General features: G+C 41.5%; 1 protein-coding gene across 4 annotated transcripts in view; it reads right to left on the bottom strand.

Moving 5' to 3' along the window:
* The window catches only part of PRRC2A (proline rich coiled-coil 2A), a 42,379-nt gene that overhangs the window by 25,783 nt on the left and 2,418 nt on the right, over positions 1 to 14,178 (bottom strand). The gene's annotated exons all lie outside the window — the stretch shown is intronic.

Below are 14,178 nucleotides of genomic sequence, written 5' to 3'. Positions count from 1 at the left end.
CTGCAACACCTGGCAGCAAACACAGGATGGGGCTCCATGCTCCCCAGTTTTACAGGAGCTCAGGTAACCCCACCCCATTTACTTATTTTCAGATATTTCAAAATTGACTTTCAAGTCTAGTCTCCCGAAGACAACATGCAACAATATACTACCCCATTAAAAAGGGCTTTTTAAAAACCACAGCCCTGCCATCCACATAGCATGTTAAAACAGCCAGTTCAAAATGCTCAGTTACAGAAAAATGTAATTTAAAATATAACTAAGCCCAGCAAACCTAAGAAAAGGACAATCAGAAACCACCAGCAGCATATACAATACCACCTTTGGGTTAAAAACCAGAGAAGAGATACATTTTCAGACGTCTGTCTCTTGGGAGGGAATTCTTACAAGGTAGGAGCCACCACTGATAAGGCCCTCCTCTCTCTAGCACCTGCTAGCCTAAGTCACCTGGGAGCTAGGCCAATGAGGAGAACCAAAGCTTATTGAAGAACAGCTTACTCCCTTCTCAAAATCACAATCACATTTACAAGCTAAAGGAACTGTTGCTATGGACTTTGTTTAAATTCACTGAGCTATCCCCTTGGGTTCCAATTAAAAATCCAAGTACTATTCAACCACTTGAATACCGACGACACATATTTGCATAACATTGCTGGCGACAAACTAATCACAGTTGTTAAATCTATGTTTCATAACTGTTAACTAATTTCTAATTTTTTTTTGCAATTGACCTAAGTCTCTTTCCATCACAGTTCACCTGGACAAATATATCTGAACAGCCAACCCCCATCCATAAATAGGATTAGCAACATCTGTCAGGGATTGTTTAGGATTAAATGAGTCCCTTTCCACCCAACACATACACACCCATGATTATTTAACAGGACTCTCACTTTTCCCCTTGAAGCTCCTACACAGCTAAGCAGAGGAACTAGAGAGACAGAGCTGCATGTTACAGCGTTGTTAAGAGTGTCGCACATCTTCCCAAAGGTTCAACATCACAAGGCAGGTTCCAGGCATGGGATTTATGTAGCTTATCACTCTAAACAGGGGTCAGGAGAGAGAACAGTGATTTCATCCTATCACACCTTAACCTACATAGAATATTTGTAATGCTTGCCTCAGAAGTGAAATATTTCCCCTATGCTGTCTCATTGACCGTATGTTCAGCTTGTGGGATTCCTAAACACACCTGGTTGGTCACTGAGGCAAACAGGATGCTAGACTAGGGGTCTTCCTATGTTACTGAATAGAGAAACAGGCTTTGATTCACTGCTTTTGTTAAGAGGGCCACGTACTGAGTTTTTTAAAAACCCAAAAGCCTAAAATTTAACAAAATGCCATTTTCAGGGTTCTCTCCCCCCCCCAGCAGCAAACTTGAATCTTTTTAAAAATAATAATACACAGTGCTGTACTTTAAAAACTTATTTTCCCACATCCCCCAAATAGCAACAAATCATTTTAAGCAATACAACATCAGAATATGCCCTTAGTTTGCTCTTCGGAGTGAAGTTGAGAGGAACCGACAAATGAGCTGATCTCAGTGACGGGCGCAAGGTTGGGGGCAAGCAAGGACAGGAGCTTGCCTGGGACATTGAAAGGCTTCCACTTTCGCCGGCAAGAAGGCAGCAATAAAACCAGTCCTACAACAACTCTGATGGTGGAACACACACTTTGCAAGGACAACGGAGAAAGGGCAAGGAAGAGGTTGGGAGTAATGAAGCTGCCTGATTTAGTGTCAAACTGTTAATCCAGATGGCCTAGGACACATACTGTGACCTGCAACAACCTTCCCAGCCTGCTACCTAAGCTGAATTCAGTCTTAACAAGGAATCACAGAATGGAGAGTTCGACCGACTGCCTGCAATGCAGGAATCTCAACTAGATTATACATGGCAGATCACAGCTAACGAATCCCTGACACTCAGCCATCCAACCTCTGATTAAAAACATCCAAGGAAGGACAGTCTGCCACCTTCTGAGGGAGTCCGTTCCACTGACAAGCAGTTTTTACTGTCAGAACGTTCTTTTTGATGTGTAGCTGGGCTCTCCTTGAAGCCATTGTTGGGATCCTACCCTCCAAAGCAGAATAAAGCAAACCTGTACCATCCTCCATATGACAGCCCTTTAGATATTTGAAGATGGCTATCATGGAGGCAGTGAGAGATTTTACTTTCTTGGGCTCCATGATCAGTGCAGATGGTGACAGCAGTCACGAAATTAAAAAACGCCTGCTCCTTGGGAGAAAGGCGATGGCAAACCTAGACAACATCTTAAAAAGCAGAGACATCACCTTGCCAACAAAGGTCCGTATAGTAAAAGCCATGGTTTTCCCAGTAGTGATGTATGGAAGTGAGAGCTGGACCATAAAGAAGGCTGATCGCCAAAGAATTGATGCTTTTGAATTATGGTGCTGGAGGAGACTCTTGAGAGTCCCATGGACTGCAAGAAGATCAAACCTCTCCATTCTGAAGGAAATCAGCCCTGAGCGCTCACTGGAAGGACAGATCGTGAAGCTGAGGCTCCAATACTTTGGCCACCACATGAGAAGAGAAGACTCCCTGGAAAAGACCCTGATGTTGGGAAAGATGGAGGGCACAAGGAGAAGGGGACGACAGAGAATGAGATGGTTGGATGGTGTTCTTGAAGCTACCAGCATGAGTTTGATCAAACTGCGGGAGGCAGTGGAGGACAGAAGTGCCTGGCGTGCTCTGGTCCATGGGGTCACGAAGAGTCGGACACGACTAAACGACTAAACAACAACAAATCATTTCTCCTCTCAGTCTCCTCTCTTCCAGGCTAAACATACCCAACTCCCTCAATTGTTCCTCACAAGGCTCGGTTTCCAGACCCTTGATCATCTTGGTTGCCCTCCTCTGCACACGTTCCAGCTTGTCAACATCCTTCTTAAAGTATGGTACCCAGAACTGAACACAGTACTCCAGGTGTGGTCTGACCAAGGCAGAATAGAGCAGAAGCTGCCTTCTACAGTGGGCTTATCCACACTTACCTCCCCCCCCCCATTCTTTCCAGGCACAGGTTTGTGCTTTAAAATTCTGTGTCTGAGCGCTGGGAATTTTTTTTGGAGGGAGGGAGCATTCCACGCAAAAACCACTCTTTAGTGCTCAATCAGAGCAAACATCAATTTGGGTTTTCCACGGATTGCAGTTTGCTCCGATTGAGCTTTAAAGAGCAGGTTTTTGAGGGGGAAAGCTCTGGCAGCAAAGTGCTCAGACCTAGAGCTCTAAATGCAGACCGTACCTGAAATTTAAGTGTGGCTAAGCCCAGAGCCAAGCCATTATAGTTTCTCCAGCCCTTCATTGTCTACTCTGCCTAACAGCAGACAGGTCTATCACAGCCTGCTCCCTGAGATGATTTAACAGGAGATGCCAGGCCTGAGCAGGGGACCTTTGGCATGACAGGGAGGGCTGGGGAGACTGAGGGGAAGGAGAATTTGGGATGATACAGAAGCAAGGGCCAGTGGGAGAGGCAGCTGGTGCGAACACAGGGGTAGCGTGTGTGCGCGTGCGCATCCTTTCAGTTCTCTACAACAAACCAACAAGGTTTGAGATGAGTTGTTCCATTAAGCTGCAGCTCCAACTCCTTCGAAGGGCATCTGAAACAAACCACAGGAAGCCATGTTCTTTCAGCCTCTAATGTTTAAATCAGATTTCATAGTTTGCAAGGCCAGAACATCTACCCAGATAACAGAACAAAGAGAGATGACCAAGCTTTTCAAGAAGTCCTTGATGGGAAAGATCCCCACATCCTTCATAAGCTGCACAATGACACCATTAGGAAACTATGTCTAAATTTAAATGATTGACTGTGGGGAGGGGGTAAGCAGCTTCTAACCCACAAAGCCATTATTCTTCAGTTACTGGAGCAAATCCTGCATTTACAACAGAGTGTGGTCTGGCAGCCTTTTGGAACTGCATGTATTTTTGGCCCACTGCCCTTCCTTTTGCATGACATGCCATCATATGAGCGATGTCGTAGTTGCACAAAGTGTGTGGGTAATATTCACGACAGATCTGTTCACCCTGAGCTGTTCGAACAAGTGGAAAGATTGTTGGCAACCACGTGGCACAATTTACTGTATTATGTATTGTTGCGTTTGTAGATTTTATGCATGCGTTTTAGCCATAAGGCACTGCCCTGATTTTGTGAAGAGAGGTGAGAGATAATTGGTCAGTGAGATTTTTACTGAATAGAGCAAAAGGCCATAACCGGTACAGTTTAGTCAAAATATTATAAAGACACCAAAGGGAGGTGCTCCCTTGACCCCGGCAGGTTTTGGTTCAGCTTACCTTAGGAACCTGTGGATTCTTGTTTCCCGCTATAGGATCAGGTCATCCTACAAGACTCTGCTCTGGAATCCTAGCCTTTGGTGGTAAGGCTGGCAAATATGAGGAGCAGGGCCATTTTTTAGCGCTCACTCTATGGAACGTGGCTCCTAGGATGGCCATTCCAGACCCAATAAATTGTGGCTTTTAGAAAATAATTTGTGGCCTCTAGACTTTGGAATTACTGGTTGACTTCCTTGATTTTTTAAAAATCTCTCTTCACTGGTTGATACTACTGTGGCCTTTTAAAAAGTAACAATAGTGCTTTAAAACTGGGATGCTGTGCATTTCTAGATCTGTGCCACATGCATCTGCTATTAAATGCCTTGAGGACCACTTAAGGTCAGGATGGTGTGATTTTTTTAAAAAAATATTTTTCCAATCAAACTGAAAATACATAAAGCTAGCTGGCAACTACCGGCTGCTAGTTTGGGCTTTGCTTATCTTTGCAACTGAACTGCCCATTAGAAGGAGAGCAAACAAAACCACTCCCAGAAGAAAAAGCATAATTAATCAACATGGAAGCAGCTGCAGTCAGTGGCTGCAAGTGTAAGGTAGTCTCAGCTTCGCTTTCTGCTAATCCCAAATTTGTGGAATGTTTTCTAGGTTGGCATAGGTAACAGGAATCCCATCAATGAACCCTAACCACCACAATGGCAGAAACACATTAAACAACATTTGCAAGCAAATGCCAAATGGGCTTCTGTACCTGGGAGGTTCTTATTTCTCCTTCCTGATCTCTAGTTCCAAGCTGGATGAAACTTTGGGGGCCAAAACAATCAAAAACCTCTCAACTTCTATATATCAAGTTATTGGATGGCTTGGCAGTTTGGAAGCATCCACTTGGCATCGCAAAAGGGCTCTTTTGCGTCACACAACCCCTAGTCCTTTACTCCAAATTTCCCTACAACGTCTATACAGTAGTACCTCTGGATGCAAACGGGATCTGTTCCAGAGCCCCATTCGCAACATGAGCAGAATGCAACCTGCGTCTGCGCGTGTCGCGATTTGCCGCTTCTGCACATGTGCGTGACATCATTTTGAGCATCTGCGCAAGCGGCGAAACCTGGAAATAATGCACTCTGTTACTTCCGGGTCACCGCAGAGCGTAACCTGAAAACGCTCAACCTGAAGCACATTTAACCCGAGGTATGACTGTACTACTTGCCATATTGTGCCCGCTACTATTGTAGGAATAACTGCTTTTCACAAGAACGCAAACCATGCAAACGGAGCGGAAGTCATCAATTTAGAGAAAGAACAATGGCTAATGTTCCACCCCACTCTTACAACCCCATCACACTGTAGTGTGACTGAGGAAGAGACTCTAAGGCAGTCAATGCAGATAGGAGCAGGCCAAATTCTCAGTGCCTCCCATCAAGTTCTATGAAACTAGCCAGGCGTGGGTCCAGCTGCGGCCAAGTGGAGATCTCTGGATGCCAGGTAGGCAACTGGGGAAAGCAAAATGTTGCTTAGAGAAGGATCTGAAATATTTTCCTCAAAGAGTGAATTTGTTTTATTCTGGATTGTTTTGTTTGATGTTGAATGTGTTATAAAACCACTTTGAGATTTGTTCTTTATATATAAAGCGACATAGAAATGAAATTAATAAAAAAAAACCACACAAAAAAGGGACTTAAGACACCCCACTGTGGTGACTGTAACCTAGATTTAAGGTGCCATTTGGCAATTACCTGAGTTTCTGTTCCCCAACCTGCCAATCTTGGGTGATTTTATTTAGCTTATATCAAACACACAGAACTGCATGTTTTGAGTGTCAGGAGGTAGGCAGGAAAACAAATGCGCCACTGCAAAGGTTGGCAAAGATTTAAAATGTCGTAAGAGGAGCATTTGCATCTTGAAATGTGAAGTCATGCAAGCTGTGGTTAACTCAAAATACAGTTTGTGTTGGGAATAAATTAACTTTTCTTTTTTAAACTCAGCATTTCAACACCACCCTTACCTTGGAATTTTGGTTTGGCTGAGGTTAAGATGGCCTTGCCGGTGACTAGTTACATATTAGCAATCAAAATCGGGGCTCAATTCTGAAAAGTTACATTTGAAAAGATGCAAAATTGCAATTGTCACAGAGGAAAACACATGTCCCTAATCAGAGTATCACACTGCTGCCCATTTAACTCCTTAAAAACCTGGAGTCATGAAACATGCTTTACTGTACAGTGATACCTCTGGTTGTGAACGGCACATGCGTGAGTGGCGAAATCCGGAAGTAACCCGTTCCGTTACTTCCGGGTCACTGTGGGACGTATCCTGAAAGAACGTAACCTGTGCAGGTTTCAAGTTGAATAAGATGAAAACCAAGGTTCTAGAAAAAAATTTAACTATGAATGAGAGAGAGAAGTTTCAGGAGGAGACAGGACTAACATTGGTTAAAAAAGTGAAATACTTAGAGGTTAACATGACTGCTAAAAATGTGAACTTATTCAAGGATAATTATGAAAAATGTTGGACTGAAGTGAAAAAGGATTTAGAAGTATGGACAAATTTGAAATTATCATTGTTAGGCTGTGATAAAAATGAATGTGCTGCCAAGGATGTTATTTTTGTTCCAAACATTGCAAATTTTGGATAAGATGGATTGTTTCAAGAAGTGGCAGAAGGATATTTCTAGATTTGTCTGGCAGGGCAAGAAGCCTTGAATAAAATTTAAGATATTAACGGATGCTAAAGAAAGAGGTGGATTTGCCCTGCCAGACCTTAAACTTTATTATGAATCAGCTGCTTTTTGCTGGCTGAGAGAATGGCTGCTTCTTGAAAATACTGAAGTGTTGGATTTAGAAGGTTTTAACAATGTATTTGGTTGGCATGCATATTTGTGGTGCGATAAGGTAAAACTACATAAAGCATTTAAAAATCATATTGTTAGAAAAGCATTGTTTAATGTTTGGATAAGATATAAGGATTTGTTAGAAAAAACAACCCCAAGATGGTTGTCACCAATGGAAGCAAAGGCACAGAAAAAACTCAATATGGAGGCCAAATGGCCGAAATATTGGGAAATTCTGGAACAAGATGGAGAGAGAATAAAATTGCAGAGCTTTGAAAAATTGAAAAACAAAGTGAGAGATTGGCTCCATTATTATCAAATAATGGAGGCATACAAATTGGACAAAAAAGTTGGGTTTCCAGGTGGAAAAATCAAAATTGGAAACAGAATTGTTAGATCCAAAAACCAAGAATTTGTCAAGAATGTATAACTTGCTGTTGAAATGGAACACTCAGGATGAAACGGTGAAATCAGCTATGATTAAATGGGCACAAGATGTTGGACATAACATAATGATGGCTGACTGGGAACGGTTATGGGCCACAGGTATGAAATTTACGGCATGTAATGCCCTAAGAGAAAATTTAATGAAAATGATTTACAGGTGGTACATGACACCAGTTAAGCTTGAAAAAATCTATCATTTGCCCGATAATAAATGCTGGAAATGTAATGAGACTGAAGGTACATTATTTCACCTTTGGTGGACGTGCCGAAGGATTAAGACATTCTGGGAGATGATATATAATGAAATGAACAAGGTATTCAAATATACATTCCTTAAGAAACCAGAGGCCTTTCTCCTGGGCATGGTCGGCCAATTGGTGTTAAAGAAGGATAGAACTTTTTTTATGTATGCAACAACAGCAGCAAGAATACTCATCGCGAAATATTGGAAGACACAAGATTTACCCACCAGGGAAGAATGGCAGATGAAGTTGATGGACTACATGGAATTGGCGGAAATGACTGGCAGAATCCGAGACCGGGGGGAAGAGTTGGTGGAAGAAGACTGGAAATAGTTTAAAGACTATTTACAGAAATACTGTAAAATTATTGAATGTTAGAAAAATGTTGGAATGAAGTTATATGGCTTTAGTAGACATGTTACAAGGCATTAAGTATAAATAGATTAATAGAGCTTTAAAGGAAAAATATGGTTAGAATGTGTTAAGACAATTATAGGATAGAAAACAGAGGAAGATGGAAAGGAATTGCTGAAACAATTAACAGAAGTGGAATACAAAAAGGGAGGTGTGAGGAGGTCAAGGAAATAAGGGAAAGAAAGATAAGATGTTGAAATTGGATTAATTTAAATGGTTTTTGTTTTGCTTTGTTTGTTTCTTTTTTTGTATTGTATTGTCTGTTTTTTCTTTTTTGGTGTTTTGTAGTGTTGTGTTTAATTTGTTGGAAAACTAATAAATATTGTTAAAAAAAGAAAAAGAAAAAGAAAGAACGTACGTAACCTGAACCGAACGTAACAAGAGGTATGACTGTATTAGAGATTTGCAAACTTCTAAATGCCCTCCCCCCAAACCAGCAAAAAACCACCCCATTTTCCCTCAAAAATTGGAAAATAAATTATTTGCTTTATGAATGATGATTTTTTCTTAAAGACTAGGTGTTGATATATTTAGCCCCCCTCCCCCACCAATTTCTAAAATTGTAACAGGAAGACTTTTATGCAAGCCCATGTATAGTATCAGATTAGTGCAATTCCTGTACACCGAGGACAAGCAAGTCCTGAGTTTACAACTGAGATTACAACTCTCAAATGCAAGAGCAAGACGCATTTCTGCTCTTGGAGGCCACACCCTTTGTCACAAGAAAAGGAAGGCGGATTCAATGCCCTCTCTGTCTGTGGCCTTCCTCTTGTTGGTGGATCTTCTTGACTAGGCTCCAAAGAACTAGGAATGGGAGGAAGTACAGGGAACTATAACTTTGCTGGCATCCAATTCACGCTGCTGCACATCTGTTGGATCCATGATCCAAAGGCAGAAATGTTAAGCGAGGAAAGCATTGCTCCTGCACTTGCCTTGATTACAAAACAAGCATCACACTTAGGACTCAGTGTTGGAAAGGTATTTTCAAACACTGCAGGTATTTGACCAAGGAATGCTGTCTGGGATTCTGCCAAGCATACCTCTCCTGCAACATGGTGGCAAGGTTGCTTCTTACCCACCTCAGATTCACCCAACTTCTGAGGCATGTGAAAGAAACTGGTCTATTTTTGGAAGTACTCACACCAAATCAAGAAATAAACTGACATGTGAAAGGGGAGAAGTTTGTTTCAATCTGGGCAAACCTTCCCTTTCTAGAACTGCAAGAGAAATATGATGACAAATATGAAACAACATAAACCGATAGAGCTAGCTTAGAAAAAGAGAACGATTAAATTTCATGTAGCGTTCATCTGAGTTGTTTCCCCTTCCTCCTATTCTTAGCTACTATTATTTCTGCTTGACACTGTGGAAGACTGGAGAAGACATAATTTTCAGATTATCTGTTTTACTGTAATGTTGGTTGCTGTGTGTGTGTGTGTGTGTGTGTGTGTGTGTGCTTTGCCTTCTCCTCCCAAATTGGCAAAACCAAAGAGATGCTGGGCTTCTTACTGAACTGCAGCTTACAGCTCCATTTATAACCAAAACTTAAAATAAAATGTAATTTGTAATTACAGTGGTACCTTGGTTCTCAAATGGCTTGGCTCCCGAATGCTGCAGACCAGGAAGTGTTCCGGTTTGCGAATGTTTTTTGGAAGCCGAACATCCGACCCAGCTTCCGATTTGAGCGCAGGAAGCTCCTGCAGCCAATCGAAAGCCGTGCCTTGGTTTTCGAACGGTTCTGGGAGTTGAACAGACTCCCGGAACTGGTTAAGTTTGACAACCAGGGTACCCCTGTATTGTCAGAATGAACTACTTTTAGTATACCACACATGATGCCAAACCAGGTTTTACAAAATGCATTATGTCTTCCACACCCAGCTGGCTTACTGTGTGGTCTCACTCCTGGAGAAAGACACGACTTTCACTGAGCATGTGAGCCAGGGTTTTGATGTGTAGGGTGCAGAGGAGAAAACCAAGCCCTATGAGGAATGGTTAAGGGAGCTGGGTATGTTTAGCTCAGAAGAAGACTGAGAGGTGATAGAACAGGGTTGTCGCATGAGAGGATGGAGCAAACTTGTTTTCTGCTGCTCCAGAGGATCCAAACCAATGGATTCAAACTACAAGAAAGGAGATTCCAACTAAACATTAGGAAGAACCTTCTGGTGGTAAGAGCTGTTTGACAGTAGAACAGATTCCCACAGGTGGCGGTGGACTCTGCTTCGTTGGAGGTTTTTGAACATAGGTTGGGTGGCTTTTTCTCAGGGATTCTTTAGCTGCAATTCCTGCATTGTAGACGGTTGGAAGAATGACCCTTAGGGTCCCTTCCAACTCCACAGTTCTATAATTCTATGTTCCTAAAGGAACAAAGTTCTTTCAATATGTATAGGGTACATAATAAAGAAGTGTTACACTTTTTCAATTTGTCCAAAAAAATAAATCCCAGTCCCTTCACCCCAAAAATGATTTTTCTATGGTTTCTACATTTACAGAAATTTTACAACTCTAAACACATCAGTGGCTATTTGCAACTAAGATCTGTCCCAGTCTAGTACTAGGCCCAAGACTAGATATACTGAAGGAGTACAGTGGTACTTCTGGTTACGAACTTAATTCGTTCTGGAGGTCCGTTCTTTCTTAACCTGAAACTGTTCTTAACCTGAGGTACCACTTTTGCCAATGGGGCCTCCCGCTGCCGCTGCGCAATTTCTGTTCTCATCCTGAAGTAAAGTTCTTAACCTGAGGTACTACTTCTGTAACCCAAAGTGTTTGTAACCTGAAGTACCACTGTAACCAGCTCTTTTGGTGAACCCCATTCATTTCCCTTGTTGATGAGAATGAGCTGAGTTGCGCACGTCCTCCTCCTATTACTGCACATGTGAGGGGAGAAGCTTCCAGGCCTGGTTGATGGCAAACCAACACCAAACTATGGTTTGGTGGCATGTCAAAATACAGCTTGCAAACAGAATTGCACATGCGAGCATGGCCAATCAAAGGCGCTTTCAGAGTAACCATCTGGGTCTAGCTAGCTTTTCCTTCATACTGCAAACAACAGGGTTTGGACCAATTCAGTGTATTACAGCTCAAGTAGACACATCGGCTGCTTTTACGGTATATGAGGTTATTTGGTTTCAGAAATGGCATGTAGTCCATGAAGAACCAACTCAACCTCTTTATCATAGAACTTAGGGGACATATGATCATAGAATTGTGGAGTTGGAATGCACTGGTGCATTAACATATTAGCCACCTGCTCTATTAACAATAAGCCTTAATGCTGCTGGGTTTTAATTGTGTTTTTATCTTTTTGCCAATCACAGCAAGAAAAAGCTGATGGGCACATTACAGCATGGAAGCTGTAATAGCTTATTGAAACCACAAACTGAAGGAACTTCACAACCACGTTATGAGAGAAAGAGCTAGCTCCAATGAATTTATGGGAAAACTCATGAAGATGTATGGTAATGCTACTCAAACACACCACCCAAGTCATGTGGTATTACACTACACTTAAGCAGCTCCTACACCTACCCAATACAGCAGGGTAAAAATGGAAGGGTGAGTGCGTCTAACACACACTCAACTTCCTGGCCACTAGATACCAAAATTACCATCAAAAAGTGAATTCTGCACCTAATGAAGACCAATGTTTTACCTACACACATCAAAACCACCACCCCACCCCAAATATAAGCTAAAAAATTACTTTGTAGGACAGCAAACATTATCAAGTCAGTTTGCAAATGAAAATTAACACCAAGACTACTGATGGATTATATCTTTTGACTCATCATTTTTACAGAATGAGTAATATTTGCTATGATGTACACCTCTTGCTTTTTATGTGTCAATCCTAAAAATGTAACTCAGCTACAGGAAAAGGGGAGGGGGAGCCTTTGACACATTGTGTTCATAGATATACTGAGGAATACATTTAAGATTCCAGTGGCGGTTAATCCATTACCAGGCACATGTCACAGTTAAGGCCTCCTAACATCTAAATCATAATTATACTTAATTACAAGCCCTATCTGTAAAGTGCCATCTTGAATGAATAAAGGCTCAAAAGAGCACTGTACTATCATCAGACTACTGGGGGCACTATCAATAATGACTGCCACTCTATTGGTCACCTAGAATCATATTCATTTATAAACACTCCCGCAGAACTCACCGTACTGAGAAATCTTCCCTTCCACAATTTATTGTTTTATTTAAAGATGACAAAGTGAATCAAAGATGCTTCATAAAACAAAACAACAAAATTTGGGTGTAAAAAAATTGCAAATTTTAATCAAACATCATGCAATGTTTAAAGTCAATTTATGCCAGCCGATGCTGTAAAAAGATGTTCTGGCCATAATTCAATTATGTGTACACAGCCTGTCAGGCAATCAGCAATCACACTCCATCAAGTATTCAGGGAAGAGGGGGGCTCTAGAGGTAGCCCCCCCAAGCTTCTTCTGTCAAAACAGCTATTCAGCATTATTGTCTGATATCCAACCATAGTTGGATTAGGCCTGGGACCACTACTCAGCACCCATATGACCATGCAGGTGCCCATTAGATGGATCAGGGCAATTGTGTTTGCAAATGACTTACATATATAAAAAACAAAATGTATGAATTTGTATGAGCACATTACCTTATAAAGTATCCAATACTGAACATCTATTAAGAACATTTGGACCATTTCACTTGCCTTATGCTAAAAAGCAGAGGATTCTGACCATAGATTACTACTGTTCTGTTATCAGATTTAAGATAATCATCAATCAATGTTATTTTAGTGGGATTCTCTTTTAATAAACTGTTCTGCATTGCCTTTTGAAGAGACATTTAGTGTAATACCACCGCCCTCTTTGTACTTTCACTACATAATGCATAGCTAAGATGTCCAATTCCCTCAGCACTGCACAACCAGATATAATGGCACCTGAGCAAAAACAAGCCAATAGCAGTTTTAAAAATAGCACACCCTACTAGTTGCAGCTGATTTTTTTATTTAATTAATTTATACGGTCTTTCTGGAATCTACATTGCCAACCCCATTCTGCTAGGATTGCATCCCATTCTTCTGAGCACTGGCTGTTCTTTTATTGTAAATCCACACGTTTAAAACGAGTTTATACATCCACATATTTAATAATTCTAGGCATTAAAACCTCAATTTAAGGGTTTTTAAAACTGGCTGATGAGAGGAAAAAGGAAGAAACACCCTCCCCCCCACACACACACCAAAAAAACCCCTCAAAGCCACCCAAAAACTGAATCAGCAACCATTAATTATTAATACAGTATATTCAATTTATCTGCAGAATCCCAAAACTGCATTAGAGAGGAATAGCTTTCTAAAGTCAAAGAAGACACTCCTAGTTTGAAACCATGTTAACGAAGAAAAAACACTATGTGCTCAATTAGCAAACATAAATCTGAAATTAGGAGTAATTGCCATGGAAAAAAAACCCAACCCCCCTAAATTCCATCACCAGAACAGGGAAGCACCAGATGAGACAGTCCTCCTCGAACAACCATTTTATAAAAAGGGTGGTTCTGAATCAAGCAGAGAAACAAATAGGCATCATTTCAGCAACCCCTCCCCCTTGCATTTAGCACCCCAAAATGAACATGGAAAAACTGGGATCTAAGCCTATAGGAGAACTGAAGGGGGGGGGGCGAGAGGCACTCTCACTCTTCCTCACAACCAGCTCCAGCAACCCTGTAAATCTGCATGAAAGGGCTTAATATTTAGGGCAAATTTGCTTGTCTTGAAATGCGAAACTTGGCAATTAGAATTCATTTCTAACCCTTTCCTCAGAATCGCCATGCTCTCTTTTTTTGTGCACGGGTAAACCTGGCAAGGACCCAGTTAAGACACTCCTCAAAAAGCTACCTTGGCTTTGGCTACCTAATTTTTTCTCGGGGTGTGTGTGTTGTGCCTTTT

The sequence above is a fragment of the Podarcis vaucheri genome (assembly GCF_965113315.1).
Source record: "Podarcis vaucheri genome assembly, chromosome: 2".
Classification (NCBI taxonomy): domain Eukaryota; kingdom Metazoa; phylum Chordata; class Lepidosauria; order Squamata; family Lacertidae; genus Podarcis; species Podarcis vaucheri.
Note: the sequence above shows the minus strand (reverse complement) of the source record. Positions and strands in the feature narration are given on the sequence as shown.